Source organism: Rattus norvegicus, chromosome 4 (genome assembly GCF_036323735.1).
Source record: "Rattus norvegicus strain BN/NHsdMcwi chromosome 4, GRCr8, whole genome shotgun sequence".
NCBI classification, from domain to species: domain Eukaryota; kingdom Metazoa; phylum Chordata; class Mammalia; order Rodentia; family Muridae; genus Rattus; species Rattus norvegicus.
This window is the reverse complement of record NC_086022.1, coordinates 86,798,138-86,815,126: the sequence shown is the minus strand read 5'-3', so window position 1 is coordinate 86,815,126 and position 16,989 is coordinate 86,798,138. Positions and strand designations below refer to the sequence as shown.

Here is a 16,989-nt window from a genome sequence, read left to right as displayed (position 1 = left end):
TGTGGGATAAAGTCTACTTGATCATGGTGGATGATCTTTGATGTGTTCTTGGATTTGGCATGCCTTTATTTTATTAAGATTCTTTGCATCTGCATCTTTGTTAATAAGGAATCTATATACTTTTGAATCTATGTACTTTAGATATTAGGGTACTGACTTCTCAAAATGATTTGGCTAATATTTCTTCTGTTTCTATTTTGTGGAATAATTTGAGAAGACGTATGGTTGTTATTATTTCTTTGAATCTCTGGTAGAATTGTGTGTTAATACTCTTTTGCCCTGGGCTTTGTAGTTATTGTTGTTGTTGTTGTGAGACTTTTAATAACTACTTCTAGTTCATCAGGGGCCTTCTCTAAACTAACTAAAATGTAGGGTTTGTCTATCTTGTTGACTTTCTCAAACCAACTGTTTCTATTTTATTGATTTTTATCCCTAAATTGGATTATTTCTTGCCATCTATTCCTCTTTTTACTCTACAGCTTCTATGTGTGCTGTTATGTTCCTAGTATGAGATCTCTCCATACTACCACTTAGTTCTTTGAAATTGCTTCTTATTATTGCTTTAATTGTGTCCCATAAATTTCAGTATGTTAGGTATCCATTGAGTTGAATTGTGGAAAGTCTTTAATTTCTTTCTTTATTTCCATCTTGACCCAGTTTTCATTCAGCAGAGAATTGCTCAATTTATATGAGTTTATAAGCTTTCTGTTGATTCTATTGTTGATATCTAGCTTGATATCCACCATGGATTCATGGTAGTTTGATACAGGGGGTTATTTTCATTTTTTAAATATCTGTTGAGACTTGATTTGTGTCGAAGTGTGTGGTCACTTTTGGAGAAAGTTCCATGAAGTGCAGAAAAGAAGGTGTATTCTTTTGTGTTTGGGTAAAATGATCTGTAAATATCAGTTAGGTCCATTTGGTTTAAAATATCTGTTAGTTTTAGGATTTCTATGTTTAGTTTTTGTCTGGATGACCTGTAGAACTCTTTTGAGGGTGGACTGGGAGGGGATAAAATCTGGAGTGTAAAAATAAATAAAAAATTTAAAAAGCTTGGCTGTGAATCTTGTCTTTATTCTTCTATTATACATTGCAACTTTTCTTTGCACAAATGATTTTTTTCTGTTGTCAGCATGTTCCTTGGTGTGTAACAGTGAGGCTATACTTTTTTCTTCTGCCTCTCTTCTATAATGAATTACATCCTTGTTGGTTTCAATACATTCTTGGTGATAATTATTTTATAGTAGGTCAGAGACAGATCAAAGTTGTGCAATATGGACATTTTGATGCGACTGTAATTATCTTTAAGGAATTTGCTGATATTAAAAGAACTGGTTGCTTTATAGGTACACAAGAAGATATAACCAATTTTATCCAGGAGAGTTGAAAAGAACTTCTTAGAATAGAAGATAGGGTTAAACTGAACTCCTCCTTTGATGTTTTGCCCGCAACTATAGCCAGGAAGTTTCTAGAGCAGATAGGAAAATGAGGTGAGGGGAATGAGAAGTCCTGAAAACTGCAGAGCTCTGACTGGATAGAATGGAGTGGAGTCCAGGTCAGAGAGATGGCTAAACACCGTGCTAACAAAGAAAACATTTGAGATAAGCAGGAGTCTCCTGTAAATTGTCCTTTATGCTCTTTATGGGCTTAAACTATACTGTCAAGAAATAAGGAAGAACCTGCACAAGACTTTTCATTTGAAAGCAGCTTTTTAGAGGAACTGATAGATTGTAAAATTCACATAAGTTTATAATTCGTTACTTTTCAGTTAATTCACAGAGTTATGGCACCATAACACTTTGGGAAAATTTTTATCACCCTCCAAAGTTCTATGTCTCTTGGCTCTCCATTTCCCACTGTAGGTTTTAATCATTAGGCTTCATCAATATGAGATTCAGAAGATACAAACTCGGTGGCTAGGATATCTCTAATTCCTTTCTTTCCACTTTCTTTCTATAAAGATTTTATTGCATTGGTTGAAAATGTCCTCCAGATTTCTCCCCCGATGACTGTAACTTGTGTCAAGTTGACCAAAAAACCAAAAAGTCATCAACTAACAATCTGACTTATGGGTCTGCCACTCTAACAGTCACAAGATGCTTCATCTGTGTGCTAGGTATATCCAAATAGAAGTCTGGAAGATACCAAGGCCTCCAAGAGCAGAGAATGCTACTTCTGATGGTTAAGCTCTGACTTAGTCTTTCCTGGTGCCACCTGCAGAGAAAGAGGCACCCACTTGAGGAATTTTCCTTGTTTATATAAGTGGTCAGGGGGATATAGACCTCTGTGCTATTTTTCAGGTTTCAGGCTCATCTGCCTTCCTTTCACTTTAAGCATCCAATTGTGACTGCTTCTTATATTATCTCCAGTTGCTCTTAACAGGGAAGAAGACAAAGCAGTTTATGTAGCTTGAACCTCTAAACTTTACATTAATGTAGAAATCTAATGAGACCATTTCATGCTGAAATGGATCTATGAGGTAGTTAATGGTTATGCTGTTCTTAGTATTTCTTTTTTTTTCTTTTTCTTTTTTCTGGAGCTGGGGATCGAACCCAGGACCTTGCGCTTTCTAGGCAAGCGCTCTACCACTGAGCTAAATCCCCAACCCCTCAGTATTTCTATATCATAGCTCAGGCTGTAAGGACCCAGAGATGAAGAAGGAAATGTGTTTTGTTATATGAATACAAAAGAGTTATCAGTGCAGGACTTTACAGATTCTGGCCTTCATTCTGATCCCTGCCCAATGGGTTTCACTTGGAATTTTTCATCATTTCAAAGTAGAGCATCTAAGGTGTGTTTATTGTCTATAGTTTCCATGAACAAAAGAGCTCAGAGTCGAGACTTGCATAGCAGCTACCTGTTTTCTGACAATTCCAGAAGTCCAAGGGGCATCAGGATTGGTCTCTTCTGGAGTCTCTCTCCTTGGCTGTGGATGTTTGTGTTCCTACTTTCATAACCATTCCTCTATGCACCCAAACTTCTGCTGTCAGAGAGGACTCCAGCCATGTAGGGCTAAAGTATTCCCCCTACTAACAGCTTTTATTGAATTAATCATATCTTTAAAAGTCTTCTTTATAAATACACTCACTTTCTGAAATACAGAGAATGGAGCTTTGACATAGGAATTCAGGGACTTGGGCAGAATATAACAAATAATAGAGATATAACGTGTACGTTTTGACACATCCTGACTTGTTGGACATCACAGCAATGAAGCAGTTCTGTCAACAGAACTGGTAGAGACCATTTTGTTATCTTTTGATTTTCTTTGCAATGGAGTGATTCCAGTCAACCTCCATCACTTTTGTCTTGTTTATCACATGCTCTTTGTTTCTCCATCCTCTATTCTCGCAGAGAGTCAGGAGTATGTGCTCCATCAGACTCTGCCCAGGAGTATGTGCTCCATCAGACTCTGCCCAGGAGTGTGTGCTCCATCAGACTCTGCCCAGGAGTGTGTGCTCTGTGGATCTAGGTTTTCATCTGCAGAGAAGGAAGACTCAAGACTTTGTGTCTTAGACTTATTTTTTAATACAAATAATTCTATAATTTTATTGGCATATCTATGCTGTATTTTTGGTTTTCTTATATTTTTGTTTGGCACTATTATTTTATTTTACAATTCTACCCAAATTCAAATGATTTTTGTGAAAATCACATTGCAGTGTTAACAGAGGCATCTTAAATCTCAACAGTACCCTCTGACAGAGGCACAGTATGTCAAATATCACTGATGACAGTGCACACTTTCTGGGATTACCAGGCTTTTACTGCAAGTTGGGTATTGGTCCTTCAGTGGAAGATGTTTATAGTGGATCTGGGAAATGAAAGACATAAAAAAATCAACATAAAACTGATGTAAAACTAGGGAAGAACAAGCCAGAGATCAAGCTTGTTGTCTTGGTGCCAGTAGCAAGAGTGTTATCTTGACTCACAGTTTCTTAGACTATTTGTAGACCAAGTAGTTCTGGTGTATGCAATATGCCTATAATATCTGGTGTAGGCTGTTCACCTATACCAAATATTGAGAGAAGTGTTCACCACATGGGAAATGAGTGATGCTGAGAATGCCCAAGGGGAGTCACCTCTCCACTGAATTAGTTGAATTGATCATTTATGAAATGTTTATATTGAGCCTACTATGTCTTAGGTAAGAACCAGAGAATTAAATAGGGGTTTATAACTGGGAAGTCTATGGTTAGTACAGGGGGAAATACCATGACTCTTAAATTAACAAATTGTGCATATGAAGAGGCCTGATGACAATTACATGAGGCTCTCACTACTTTTTTCATCCGGGGCCTATGTGATTATACATGTTCTTATGGGAATTTGTCTTTGCAGGCCAGTGCTTTTTCTACAGAGGACTGTTCTTGCATCCGGGGCAGAGCTTCCCAGTTTTGTGGGTGTACAATGCAGGGTTCAGTGGGTAGGAACTGTATACCCAGCTGACACTGCAGTGGGAGTCAAGATGGGCAGAACATAATTACTGCAAATGGCAACTGCCAGACTCTCAGAATGCATGCTTTGTGCCTATTGCCAGCCTGGAGTTTCTTGATGATGACTAGTTGTGGAGACTACTGTTTTATGGCTTCATTCCGTGGTGGGCAATTTGTAATGACTCACTAGAAAATGGGGTCACTTATGGAATTGCTTTAAATCAGTGAATTTGTCCACACAGTCATGTGGAGTCACTACGGCACATTACTCTGAATGTACCTTTAAAAGCATGTAAGCTTCAAAGGGCAAGACTGTGCACCAAAACAAAAGCTATCAAAACAGAAATCTGCAGAGAAGGGAAAATGAAAACACTAAAGGAAACAGGAATTTTGGAGTTTAAGAAGACATAGTATACCCCTTTTGGATGTTTTCAGTTCCTTAAGCTTGTTGGGTACAAATAAATGTCCATATAATTACTCTTTAACTTAGTAATTACATGCTTATTCACGCCCCATGGACTGATTGGAAATCTGAGACCCACTCAAACAATTTCTGTCAGAACTAACTGAACATGGTAGAACATAATGGTTTGTGAAACGGCTCTGGTGGTGTTCTCATAATGGCTGTTCGCAGCGCTTGGGAGTTGGTGATGTACAGTTTCAGAAAAACTGAGAAATAGTGAGCGATTATACTCAAAGAGAGTTCTTTAAAGAGTCCTGTGGTGTTCGTTTACTCTCCTCAGAGTAATTCAGATAGACATTTCTCAGAAAGGGAAGTTGGGTTGTAGTTGATGTTCTTGTAGGATTCCATTTAGACAAATCTGCCGAGGAACACATTTTAAATTTGATAGCTATATGTGACAGTGCTCCTATCCTTGGTAATAAGAATGGTTACTCAGTTGTACTTGATTGTAAACTATCTCTACCACTTGGGTTACCACTGTCAAGTGAGGGCTTTTTAAATGTTGGCAAAGAGTTACGTTGTTGTTTGTGTCTCACATTTTACCTGTGTGTGATTTGGGAATTTGAGTATCAGTCAGGTATAGGCAGATGCCAATCCAGTTATTTCAAAAGACTTTGCTAGGAGTACTAAGCACAGGGGCAGAGTAAAGTAGTTGTCAAGACTATGGGGCACCCAGGGGCTTCATCCATGAATGGTACCATGCTTACTCCTGTAGGCGCAGGAACAATGTTATGTGTTTGTACCATAGGAAACCAGTGAGGGCAGAAACTGTAAATAGGAGTCTCCTGAAAGGAATTAGAGTCACAGATAGACATTCGTTTCCTCAAATCATACCTCAGAGGAAGGACAAAGTACTGAATTACTTCTTCATCTCTTTTCTGCATCTCAGAACTCTTCTGAAGATGCCTCCCAATGGCCTTGGTCAAGCCTTCCAGTGGGGGAGCTCTGGAAATCCATTTTTAGGAAGAAGTTTCAGCTCATGTAGCAGAGGAGAGAAGGTACCAAGATGAAGGAGAAAGGGTAAAGGCAGAAGGAATTACCAGTGTGAGCTGGGGAAAAAACAAAACAAAACAAAAACCCAATAGCCAAGCTACTGAATTCTGGCCACGTGCCCAAACTAAATGAAATGTCACATTGTAAAACTGCCTTCAAAGACTTTCCCCCAAATTTAATGACAAAGAACTTGAGCTCATAATGATTCAATAATTCACTCAGGATCATCTAGCTATGAAACATCAGCCCTGGTGTTTGGACACTGGTTTCTAGCCTGAGAGTCTGCGCCTTACTTGTTATAACTATTGTTTTTGTTCTCATCTTGCAAAAACTAGTCTCAAACCTACCCCAGATTATTATAAGGAGGACCCTGTGGAGTGTTCAGCAGACTCTGTTATAAGAGACTCTCCACACTAATTCAATACCTTTGATTTTCTATTCCTTATATTTATGTTTTGCAGATCAAAACACAGTGGGAAGAGAGGGTATACATCCCTATGTGCTAGGATGCTTCCTCCCCAGTGGAGTTGTGTGTGTGTGTGTGTGTGTGTGTGTGTGTGTGTGTGTGTGTGTGTGTGTTGTGACTAAGTAGAGATAGATCCAGGGAGGAGCAAGGGAACCTAGGTGTCAACAAGGATAGACATATTCTCATGATGTTTATTGAGCAGGCACAATGTTCATTTCTTAGGAAAGGTAAAACTGCAGTAAATTCTAAACTGAAGAAATGAACTTTGTATGGAGAACAATTGAAAAAAATGAACATCCAAGAAAGAAGCAATCTCAGGCTTATTTATTGCCCCACTTCTTAGAAAGACACATTGTTTAACAGAGCAACAGTTGAGGAGATGTGCTATCTATTTTTTCTCCATGTCTTTATTTTCTCTAACAAATTCTGTGTCAGAGTTAGTGGATATTGGGATATTAACATTCTACTTGAAGTAGTTAGACTAGTTTTATATTAAACTATCTCTGTGTTTATGTTGGCATTTTATCTGCCAACTGTCCATGGAACCAGTGAAATAAACATATATTTTGGTGTTTCTCTTTTAACTACTTCCCCTCATCAAACACTTTTCCTGTGGCATTTAGCATACACAGTCATGTTGTACAACTTAATATTTACTAGTTCTACAGATTCTAAATTATTTCATATAGATTCTAAATTCTACTTCCTATCAGTCTTATTAGCTCCCGAAGATCAAGGTTAGATGTCACCAGATTCTACCATAGAAGTCCCTGACATAATTCAATTTTAGGCTGAGGCAGGATATAGATGCTGGCTGGTATTTACTATACTTTGACACATTTTTACCTCTTCCAAGGAAACCAATGACAATGAACTATTAGTTATTCCTCATCTTTTTCATCCCAAAGCTCTTAATCTTCCCTAGAAGATGCCTTATCTTCTAAAACATTATTGGCAACTGCCCAATTATTGGAAATTCCAAAGAATTGTAAAAGCAAGTATTAAACTTGTCAACAAGTGTCTAGACACAATTATGTCAATAAGACTAAACTTAAAAGGTATGACTAGAACTTCTATCATTGTGAGCTATTGGGTTCATTTTCCACTGATTAATCAAATTATTGGATTGGAGGCAGGACAAAGTGAAAGTTTATTAACAAGAGGCACAGACCCCTCCAGCAGGTAGCCCTCAGAGCTGCGATTGCTGATTCTAAGGCATCTGCATTTTTATTTAGGTTTAGGTACCCTGTCGGGGACTGTCCTTTTCTGTTAGTCCTAAGGTGCCCACCCTTCTGATGCAGGCATTGAGTCTCCTATCTTTGTGTATATGTTGTGTATGATGATAGGGTCTTCCACATTGGAGGACAGGTACAGAAATGACTAATAGTTGGTTTAAGGTTTTATTTGTTTGTTTGTTTATTTATAACAAATAAGGGTATACATTGGCCTCACATTTTGGTGTTGTAACAACTGTGAAAGAGAAAAATCAAGCAGAAAAGTAGAAATGGAAAGTTACTACTCTCCACTCATCCCTTTCCCAGGGATCCACAGCCTCACTCCCCTATCCGATGGGTTCTTCCAACTACTGGTGGAAGGGTGATGACCTCTCTGGATATATAGGGAGATTCTCTAAATGAGACTACTACTCAGGTCAGTGAGAGGAAGAGTCGTGTGTCCCCAGTAAAAGCTGCTAAGGGAGTTGCTTGGGGGTTTAATTTGAAGACCTAACTACATACTCATACTCTGTTCTATTGGATACAGACTTTTCAAGAAGTTTAGGAAGGTATGGGCCCAAAACTAGCAGAGCAGATCCATTAGCTAGGGCCCCTATCTGGGGAGAAAGCCTTGTAGATGGTAGAGGTGCTATGTACTGCAGTGGCCTTAGAAGTAGCTATAAAGTTACTTACTTGAGATAGATTGTTTCTTGAACAATAGTTTTAGATTCTGAAGTGGCTTGCAGAAGTACTTGGAGCTCTAAAATATTTTTTGGGCTTCAGGACTGTATCATGCATTCAGAATTCTAATCTTATTACCCAGATTCGAAAGTAGTCCCCAGGGCAGGAAAAGGGTGATTTGAACAATGGTTCCTTGAACAATGGTTCTCAGCCTTCCTAATGCAATGGCCCTTTAAAATAGTTCGGGATGTTGCAGTGAGCCCCAACTATAAAATTATTTCATTACTACTTTATAACTGCAATTTTATTAGTTATTAACTGTAATATAAATCTCTGTATATTCTCATGGTCTTGTTGGGTTTATAACCCACAGGATGAGAACTGCTGCTCTAGAGGAAACCCTTTCCTAAGTGTCTCATTGGAACTTGGCTGGATGTTTATAAGAGTCAGTAAGAGAATGACTCAGGAAGAATGGGGATCCCACATTAAGAGATTCTTTAACTTTGATTATCTTTTCCATGTGTGTGGACAACATTTTCTCCATTTTTGTCAATTTTGGGTGATGATCAGGTCCTCGTGTGTCATCTGAGCCCAGGAAGACCTGGGGCCTAGGCCTTCTAACAGCGTGTATTATAGTCCTTAAGACCTGGTTGATCTTGGACAGCACACATAAAAATTCTGTTTTTTTTTTAGTCCCTTGAAATGTAAAGCAAAAGGGGGGAAATGGAAGTTTATATAGAAGTTTATCTCCTCTCACTTTCTGGGTCTCTCCAGGGTCTAACTTTCTCACAATGCAGAACATTATAATCCTTTTTCGAGAGACATAAAATCTGATTCAATTTAGAAATATTCCCTATTTCTAAATTAGAAGACTTCACATTTTAAGATCAGTATTATTTTATTAACCAATATATAGGCAGTCTCTTTCCAAAAGTTTGCTTTCCATTGCTATGTTAAACTCCATTATCAAAAGGAACTTGGGGGAAATTTTCATTTCATTTTATAGCTTATAATAATTCATGGATGGAAGTCAGGGAAAGAACTCAAGGCAGGAATTTAGAGGCAGGAACTGGCTTATTCTGCTTGGCATTTTCCTAATTGCTTTCTGATAGAACCCAAGACCATCTGCCTAGGGATGCCACCACTCAAATTGGGCTGGGCCCTCCAACATCAATCATTAATCAAGAAAATGCTCCAAAGAATCACCTACAGGCCAATCTGATAGAGGGATTTTCTTAATTGAGGTTTCCCCTTCCCATATGACTTTAGTATGTGTCAAGTTGACAAAATACTAACACAGTTAGTATTCCTTTTCAAGTTGGTACATCAATACATCACTTTTAAACCATAACCTTTTAGTTTTGGCTGAGGCCTAATAGCTCATAGTAACACTGATATCACAATTCTTACTTTCAAAGGCCCACAGTCTTTAAAAATATCAACACTTGAAAGTCTAAATTCTCCTCAAAATCTGGTATATTAACTTTGGGTTCTTGAAAAAAATTTTTTAAACTTTTTATTGATTCTTTGTGAATTTCACATCACATGCACCAATACCTCATCTTCCCATTCCTTCATATCCTCTCTCTGCCCTTGCAACCTCTACCCCCACCGAAAAAAACAAAAACCAAAAAACAGAACAAAACAAAAGTAAAAATAAATAAGAAATTTCAAAAAATTTGCCATGGAAGCTGTGTGTAACTTTAATTTTTAAAAAAGTTTTATTTTTAATGATGATTTTTAAACATTCTAACCTCCCTTTTAGTCTACTGCTCACCAGAGGTAGTGGGAAAGAAGGGATAGAGGAGAAGTGAATGTGATTAGAAAGGTTCTTTGGAGGTACTCCTATCTGTGTTGTCTGGAAATTGGCAGTTCCTCGTGATAATCATGGTCTACGACATCACTATGGCTTAGGTGGGAATGCAGATTACTCATAGAGGACTGTTCTCACCACCCTTGCCTCTTATGTCTGGCCTTTCTTCACAGTGCACAATCTTTCCTGCTTTGTTATCTTCCTATTCTCTGCCACATACTTGCTCACCATGGTATCATCTGCCTGCCTGCCAATACTGTGTGGCAGATGGAGGGCCTCTCTTCTTAAAAAAATATATAAAAAGTCAAATACTTTCTAACTCCAAGAGGAAAGAACCAGGTCACAATCTTGATCAAATTAAAGCTACTTGACTTCAAAAACATAAATTATTCAGTATCCAAAGCCTGAGAGTCATGATCTTCTTGGCTTCAAATGGCCTGGGAAGATCTACTTTTCTGGCTTTCTCCCTCACAGCAAACACGCAACTTCCCTCATTGGTTCAGGGCACATCATGCTATATCTGCTATTGTCCTTGGTGGTTGTCCCAAGATGCAGTGCTGGGAACTTAAATATGATGGAGACTCCTCTACAATTTAGGCTATAACTTCCTTGACTGCCTCTTCTGAACTTTCTTAAGGGACACTGACCCTGTCTCAAGGGGCCAAGCCTCAGCTTCTCACTATGACCCCTTCAAATCCTGGGGTTTCCATTATAATTGAAGTTGCCCATTCATCAGTGGTCTTTCTTGGATTCTCATGGTGCCAAGCCACAGCGTCTTTCTATGACCCCAGTGATCCTATGGCTCCCATGTCCCCTGAACTAGAAACATGTATGTGACTCTTAACATGTTATCAAATTCAGCTGCCAGCTGGCAGTATAGGTGGACCACAGTTTTTGTGTCTCATCCTGAAAACACACTTCCCAGAAGACTCAACTCCATGACCAATGCTGCTCTCTTCTTATTTATAAATGACCTCTCAGGCTCAGCTTACCAGTATCATTTGTACCAGAAATCACTGATTCATAATTCAAAATATTACAGGAAAAGGCACTCATAAAACCTCTGAAATTTCATTAGCCAGGCCTCCTTCAATTTTTTTTAGTATTCCTATCTTCCAATTTCCTACACAATATCTTATTGATCTCCAAGTACTTATGGCTTTCCAGCCCAAAGCCCCAAAACCTTTTATAGTCTTTCCAAAAACAGCATGTTCCATCTATCCCAGGAACAACCCAGTCTTTTATACCAATTTCCTTTCTAGTTTAATTTCTCTTGTTTCAATAACCACCATGATTAAAATCAGTTTGGGCAGGAAAGAGTTCATTTTAACTTATAGCTTGTGGTTAGTCTTGAAGGAGATAAGGGTGGGAGTTCGTTTAAGATAAGAACCTGGAGGCAGAAACTGAAGCTGAGGCAATGGAAATACAAGGATTGCTGGCTTGCTCTCCATGTTTTTACTTTCTGATATAAAATTTTATTGATTCTGTGGGGATTTCACATCACCCTTATCACCATCACTTGACAGTTCTTCTTTGTCCTCCCCCACTCTGTAATCTACCATCTTCCCCAGCAAAATGGTCCAATCTGTGTTATCTATATATCCACTGTGGCATCGTCAAACACTGGCTTCTTCCTACATGGAGCTGAGTCCTTCCCCTTCTGCATCCCTGTTGGAAGTCATTCGTTGTGGAGGGGGACACCCTAGCATCCTATCACAATTTTTAAGCCCTTGGTCCTATGAAAGCTCATTTCCCCAGTGCAGGGGAATGCTAGGGTGGTGATGTGGGAGTGGGTAGGTGGGAGGGGGAGCATCTTCATGAAGGCGGGTGGAGGGAGGGTGGGAGAGGGGAGAAAGGGAATAACATTTGAAATGTAAATACATAAAATATCCAATTTAAAAAAAGAATTCTTTTTGATGGCTTACTGTCTAGGCTGTTATTGTTTTTTTGGGAGGGGTTAGAGTGGAGATAGAGGTTGTCACAGAGGTCTCCCAACTGTGCTTCTCTAGTCATTAGGCTATCACTGTGAAAGTAGCTTATTTCCTCTTTATAGATGTCAAGAGCATGGATTATGGGCTTCTATGTGATTTCTGGCATCAACACAGACCACAAACAAGGGTCTCAGTTATAGTAGGGCTATGGACCTGAATAAAGTCCTCTGATGTAGTTGGGATCACAGATATCAACATGGTTTCTGGCCACAGCACAGACAGACATTTGTGTGGCCTCTGGTGGTAGTTCCAGCCGTTGACATCAACAGAGACACAGACACAGTACAACCATGGTCCCAGACATGGTCCTCTGTGCAGCACATACCTGGGCATCAGTGTGGAATTAGGTGGCAGCACAAGCTACTCAGATTAGTGTAGTACCTGGTAGCAGCATTGCCTGTGGACATCACCATGGATTCAGGCTGCAGCACAGACCATGGTCATCCATATGTCCTTTGGCAATGGCTTAGGGCATTGCCATTAACACAGATCTGGCTACATTAATGTCATTTACACACACATGGCCCTCCACAACTGTCTGGACCTGGTATTCACTACAGTCTCAGGTAGCAGCACAGTCTGCCACTCACATCATTAGGGTCCCAAGGGAATCATAGCCCAGGGATATGAACATGGACTCAGGCCACAGCATAGGCTATGAATATCCTTATGTTGTCAGGTGGACAAACAGGGTTCTTGGATATTAACCTGGATCACAGCCACATTAGGGCCACTGATCCACACATGACTCTCAGCAATATCTTGGAACATGGTGATCTTCAGTGGAGGTCTAATCTAGAAAGTAGACAATTCTTCATCTCAGGCCTCCATCATCAGGATCGTGACCAAGATCTAGTGTTATTCTGTGTGCATACAGCTTGTTTTGGAACTGAGTCTACATCTGCTGAAGCCCTGGGCTTCTGCACGCCATTCAGTCAACTTCATTGGGCAATGACATGATCCACCATCAACCTCAGCCCTCATTCTTGCCCATCACCACTATCATATCACCAAACCCAAGACTATCTGCCTGGGGATGAGACCACTCATGTGGGATTCGCCCTCCCATATCAATCATTAATCAAGAAAATGTCCTCATAGACTTGTCTACAAGTCATATGAAGCAGACATTTTCTCAGTTCCTTCTTCTAGATAACCTTAGCCTGTGCCACATGGACAAAGACTAGCTATTACATAGACCACCAGATGAATGTTTTATAGGCAATATTGCCTGCTAATGCACATGGCATTGGCTGTCAAACATCTGTTAAATACACTTAATACCTTTCAAAAAGCAAGCATTATTGTGAGGGTTGAGTAAGATAATATTTACAGAATGCCTAGTGGGATGCCCAGCATTTAACAATGGTCAATAACTCTTAACGGTTATACTTTTCTTATTACCCTTATATGCCAAAGATTAATAGTTATTTTTGTAAAGAACATTTTTCTCTTTGTTTTCATTTTCTAGACTACTGTTTATTAAAAATTAGAAAATATTGCTTTTAGGAAAATGGAGAACGCAAAATATACCATAAACAGGGCAGTTTTTAAAGAGGTAAGAGAAGGCAGACTGTCCTCTTGTCCCAGGGAAGACAGAGCTGTCGTTACAGGGTTCTGTTGGTATATTGGTCCCCTGAGGTTGCCATGGTTCCTTTTATTATTCATGTAGTTCTCTCCTCTAGCTACCCCTCACATTTATATGTGGGATCCTACTGCAGAAAGTATAGTGTAGAATTAGATTGTGAACCATGGGTGTGTGGAAGTGAGATCATGTGGTTCAGACTAATTCACAGAGAGCACAATGGTGTCTAAACACTTATGCAGATATCAAAGGTATCTGCCCTAATGGGACTCACTGAAATCATCATGTTTTCCTCTTTCATCTGAAGAAGAATTTCCTTAGTGTTTCTCATCAGAAAATTCAGTCAACTCTGTTTTAGTTCCAATTTTGTGCCTCCTCAGCTATAGGCCCTGAGGTCGTAATAAACACAGACATGAGTCACTTGTCTGTGGGTGGAAAATGTGGCCCATGTGCCTGTCCTCTCCATCTCCAGTAGTCTGTAAATTTTGTGTTGTATCGACAGTCTGGCATATGTTGAACTGGAAATCTTTGGGTGCAAATAGCACCTAAGGACTTACTTCTGAGAAAAGGCTCTCTGGAATTATCACTTAGCAGGAGAGGTGAGCTTGCTTTGAAAGTATCTGTACTCGGGTGCTATATTTTAGAAGTAGTAAACACTTTGATGCATTATCCAGGCCCCTCTGATTTGATTCCAGGAGGAGTTCTCCAAAATCAGTGGGAACAAAATGTGTCTATTTTGTGTTCTTATATAGGAAAGATGTTGAAAGGTGTCTTAGATAGTAAGGACCTAAGGTCTGATATCTGCATATGAAGTTGTAGGCATTGTAAGCAGACAGATGGTAGACCATCATTTTTTTTTCTTGATTTTTACTATAGAGACTGCTATCTGTACACTGGTCTCTGAGGTTTGCCATTTGAGCTCTTGGTTTGAACTTCATGCTAGTGAACTGAGATGGAACTTGGTTTGTAAATAACTCCTTCTATCTACATTTGCTGAGTGCCAGTGAAGACAATGCTATTGGGAATGTGTTATCGGTAATATTCTTGGATGGTGTCTGTGCATATATTATAAAATACTTATGTCTAAACATGTGTTAAAGACTTGATTGCCTGCCCTTCAAACTGCTTGAGGTAATAGAATCAGAAAGAGGTGGAACTGGTAGAAGGAAGTCATGTTATTTAGAAAAGATATCAGGATTGTGTCAAGTTGGCAAACATGAGAAGTGCTAGCCAAACTCATCAAGATCCAGGATAGAACTCTGGACAGAAAGATTGAGTTGGCCTGTTTCCCATTTGAACTGACAAAACTCCTCATTCATGTGTCATTGTGCCCAGAATTCTTATCCATCAAATGGGATTATTGGCTGTTTTCCTCGGAATAATGGAAATGAAGTAAATAAAGTGTATATCATACACACTAAGGCTACAAATGAAATAAATATTATACAACTAGATCTAACTAATTTTAAAGCAATAGCTCAATACTATGCTTTATGTATTTTATCAGATATTTTCAGTGTACTCAATTATATGTATGTATATACTCTCTATAATACATGATTTATAGCAATAGTATTATAAGATACAAATAAAATTTGATACCTGTGGATAATTGAATTCATTGGGTTATATTAATTGTCGATGATTTTAAACTTAATTAATTCATTGCTTCTCTAGGCAAAATGGTTCACGATTTTCAAATGGAAACTAGCACCCTGTGTTTTCTTAAAGATATATGACATAGTGTGCTAGCTGGTTGGACCAAATTAAGGAAGGTGATAAGAAAGTTGAGCCCACTGGTCTTGCTGTTGGGAAATGAGTGAATAGGAGACTCTAATAACCATGACTTCTTTCTTGGAAGGTGTCTCAGAGAGAAAAACAAAGGGAATACTCTAGTATTTATAGCATTTATACTGATATAGCTGATACAATTAGGGGAAAATAGGTAGTAACCCCAGTACTTTAATTTGGTACAAGGATTTCTCATATGTTCATTAATTTTTCTTTTGAAATAGTTAAAAATTCTTAGAAAAATTTACAAGTCCTAGAAAGAACACCTTTGAATGTCTGTATTTGCTAGGTACCGTGGTGGGTACTCTGCAGATAACACTCAATACAAGATAGATGAACCAAACTTGATACTCAGATTGCAAAATGCAACTTGGTCAAAACACTGAATTAAAAAGAATTCTGTAAATAGTACACCCTGAACTGGTTATTTAAGTTACTGCAGAACCTAAACTGTAGGATCTCTGTGACTCAGGACAACAGCAAGATATGCAAGAGGAGCCTTTGTCATAGTCTGTCTTAGTTAGGGTTTTACTGCTGTGAACAGACATCATGACCAAGTCAACATTTAATTGGGGCTGGCTTACAGGTTCAGGTTCAAAGGTTCAGTCCATTATCATCAAGGCAGGAGCATGGCAGCATCCAGGCAGGCATGGTACAGGAGAAACTGAGAGTTCTACATCTTCATCTGAAGGCTGCTAGCAGAATACTGACTTCCAGGCAGCTAGGGATAGGGTATTAAAGCCCATACCCACAATGACACACCTACTCCAACTAGGCCACACCTCATAATAGTGCCACCCCTTGGCCCAACCATATGCAAACCATCACTTGCTCCAATATTGATGGTATGGTGTAGTAGAAGCCAGAGGCCTAAAACCAGACCAATGACTCTTTGCAGTGAACATTTTGCAAGTAAAGCTGTTTGGGCTAAAGGGTATGCTGTGTGATACATTCTTGGATCTTACAGCTCCCCCAGAAAGATGGCTAATTTATGTATTTATTTCTTTACTCTTTATTGTTTTGTTTTCTTTTGGAGAGAAGTTTGCAAGAGTAGAGGGCAGATATGAAAGGAATGGAAATAAATGAGATTGGGGTGCATGATGTGAAATTCACAAAGAGTCAATAAAAAACTTAAGGGGAAAAACATAAGTTTATAGACAAATCTCCAGGACTGTTTTGGCTGTACAACATTAGGTGTACCTCTGTCTGCAGCAAGTGTTTGTAAAGTCTAAACTGTGACTGAATATTGTACAAGTTTTGAAGGAGTCCACTGTGGGTATTAGTTAGAGGACCATCAGGGTAAACTGAGCCCTGAAAAAGAGATGGAGGTCACACTTGTTCACATTCCTTGGCATGAGCATGATGGCCAGATAATTTACCCTGTAAAGGTTTGGATAAAAAGTCATTTTTAATTCAGTGTTAGCTTGGAAACATTATTAAGCCAGAAATATTGACATAGACTTAAGGTGTAGAATGTCTTAGGGACTAGAAAACCGACTGCTTGTTTGTATCCAGCATCCTGGAGAGACACACTGGAGCTCTGCGGCTGCAATGAT

At 39.0% G+C, this 16,989-nt stretch overlaps 1 protein-coding gene and 1 non-coding gene across 10 annotated transcripts in view; one reads left to right on the top strand and one right to left on the bottom strand.

Annotated features, from left to right (window-relative positions):
- Pde1c (phosphodiesterase 1C) overlaps window positions 1-16,989 on the top strand; it is a 479,074-nt gene that overhangs the window by 293,021 nt on the left and 169,064 nt on the right.
- On the bottom strand, window positions 2,532-2,606 carry Trnas-aga44 (transfer RNA serine (anticodon AGA) 44). Its single transcript has one exon. It is a non-coding gene; the product is annotated as a tRNA-Ser (tRNA).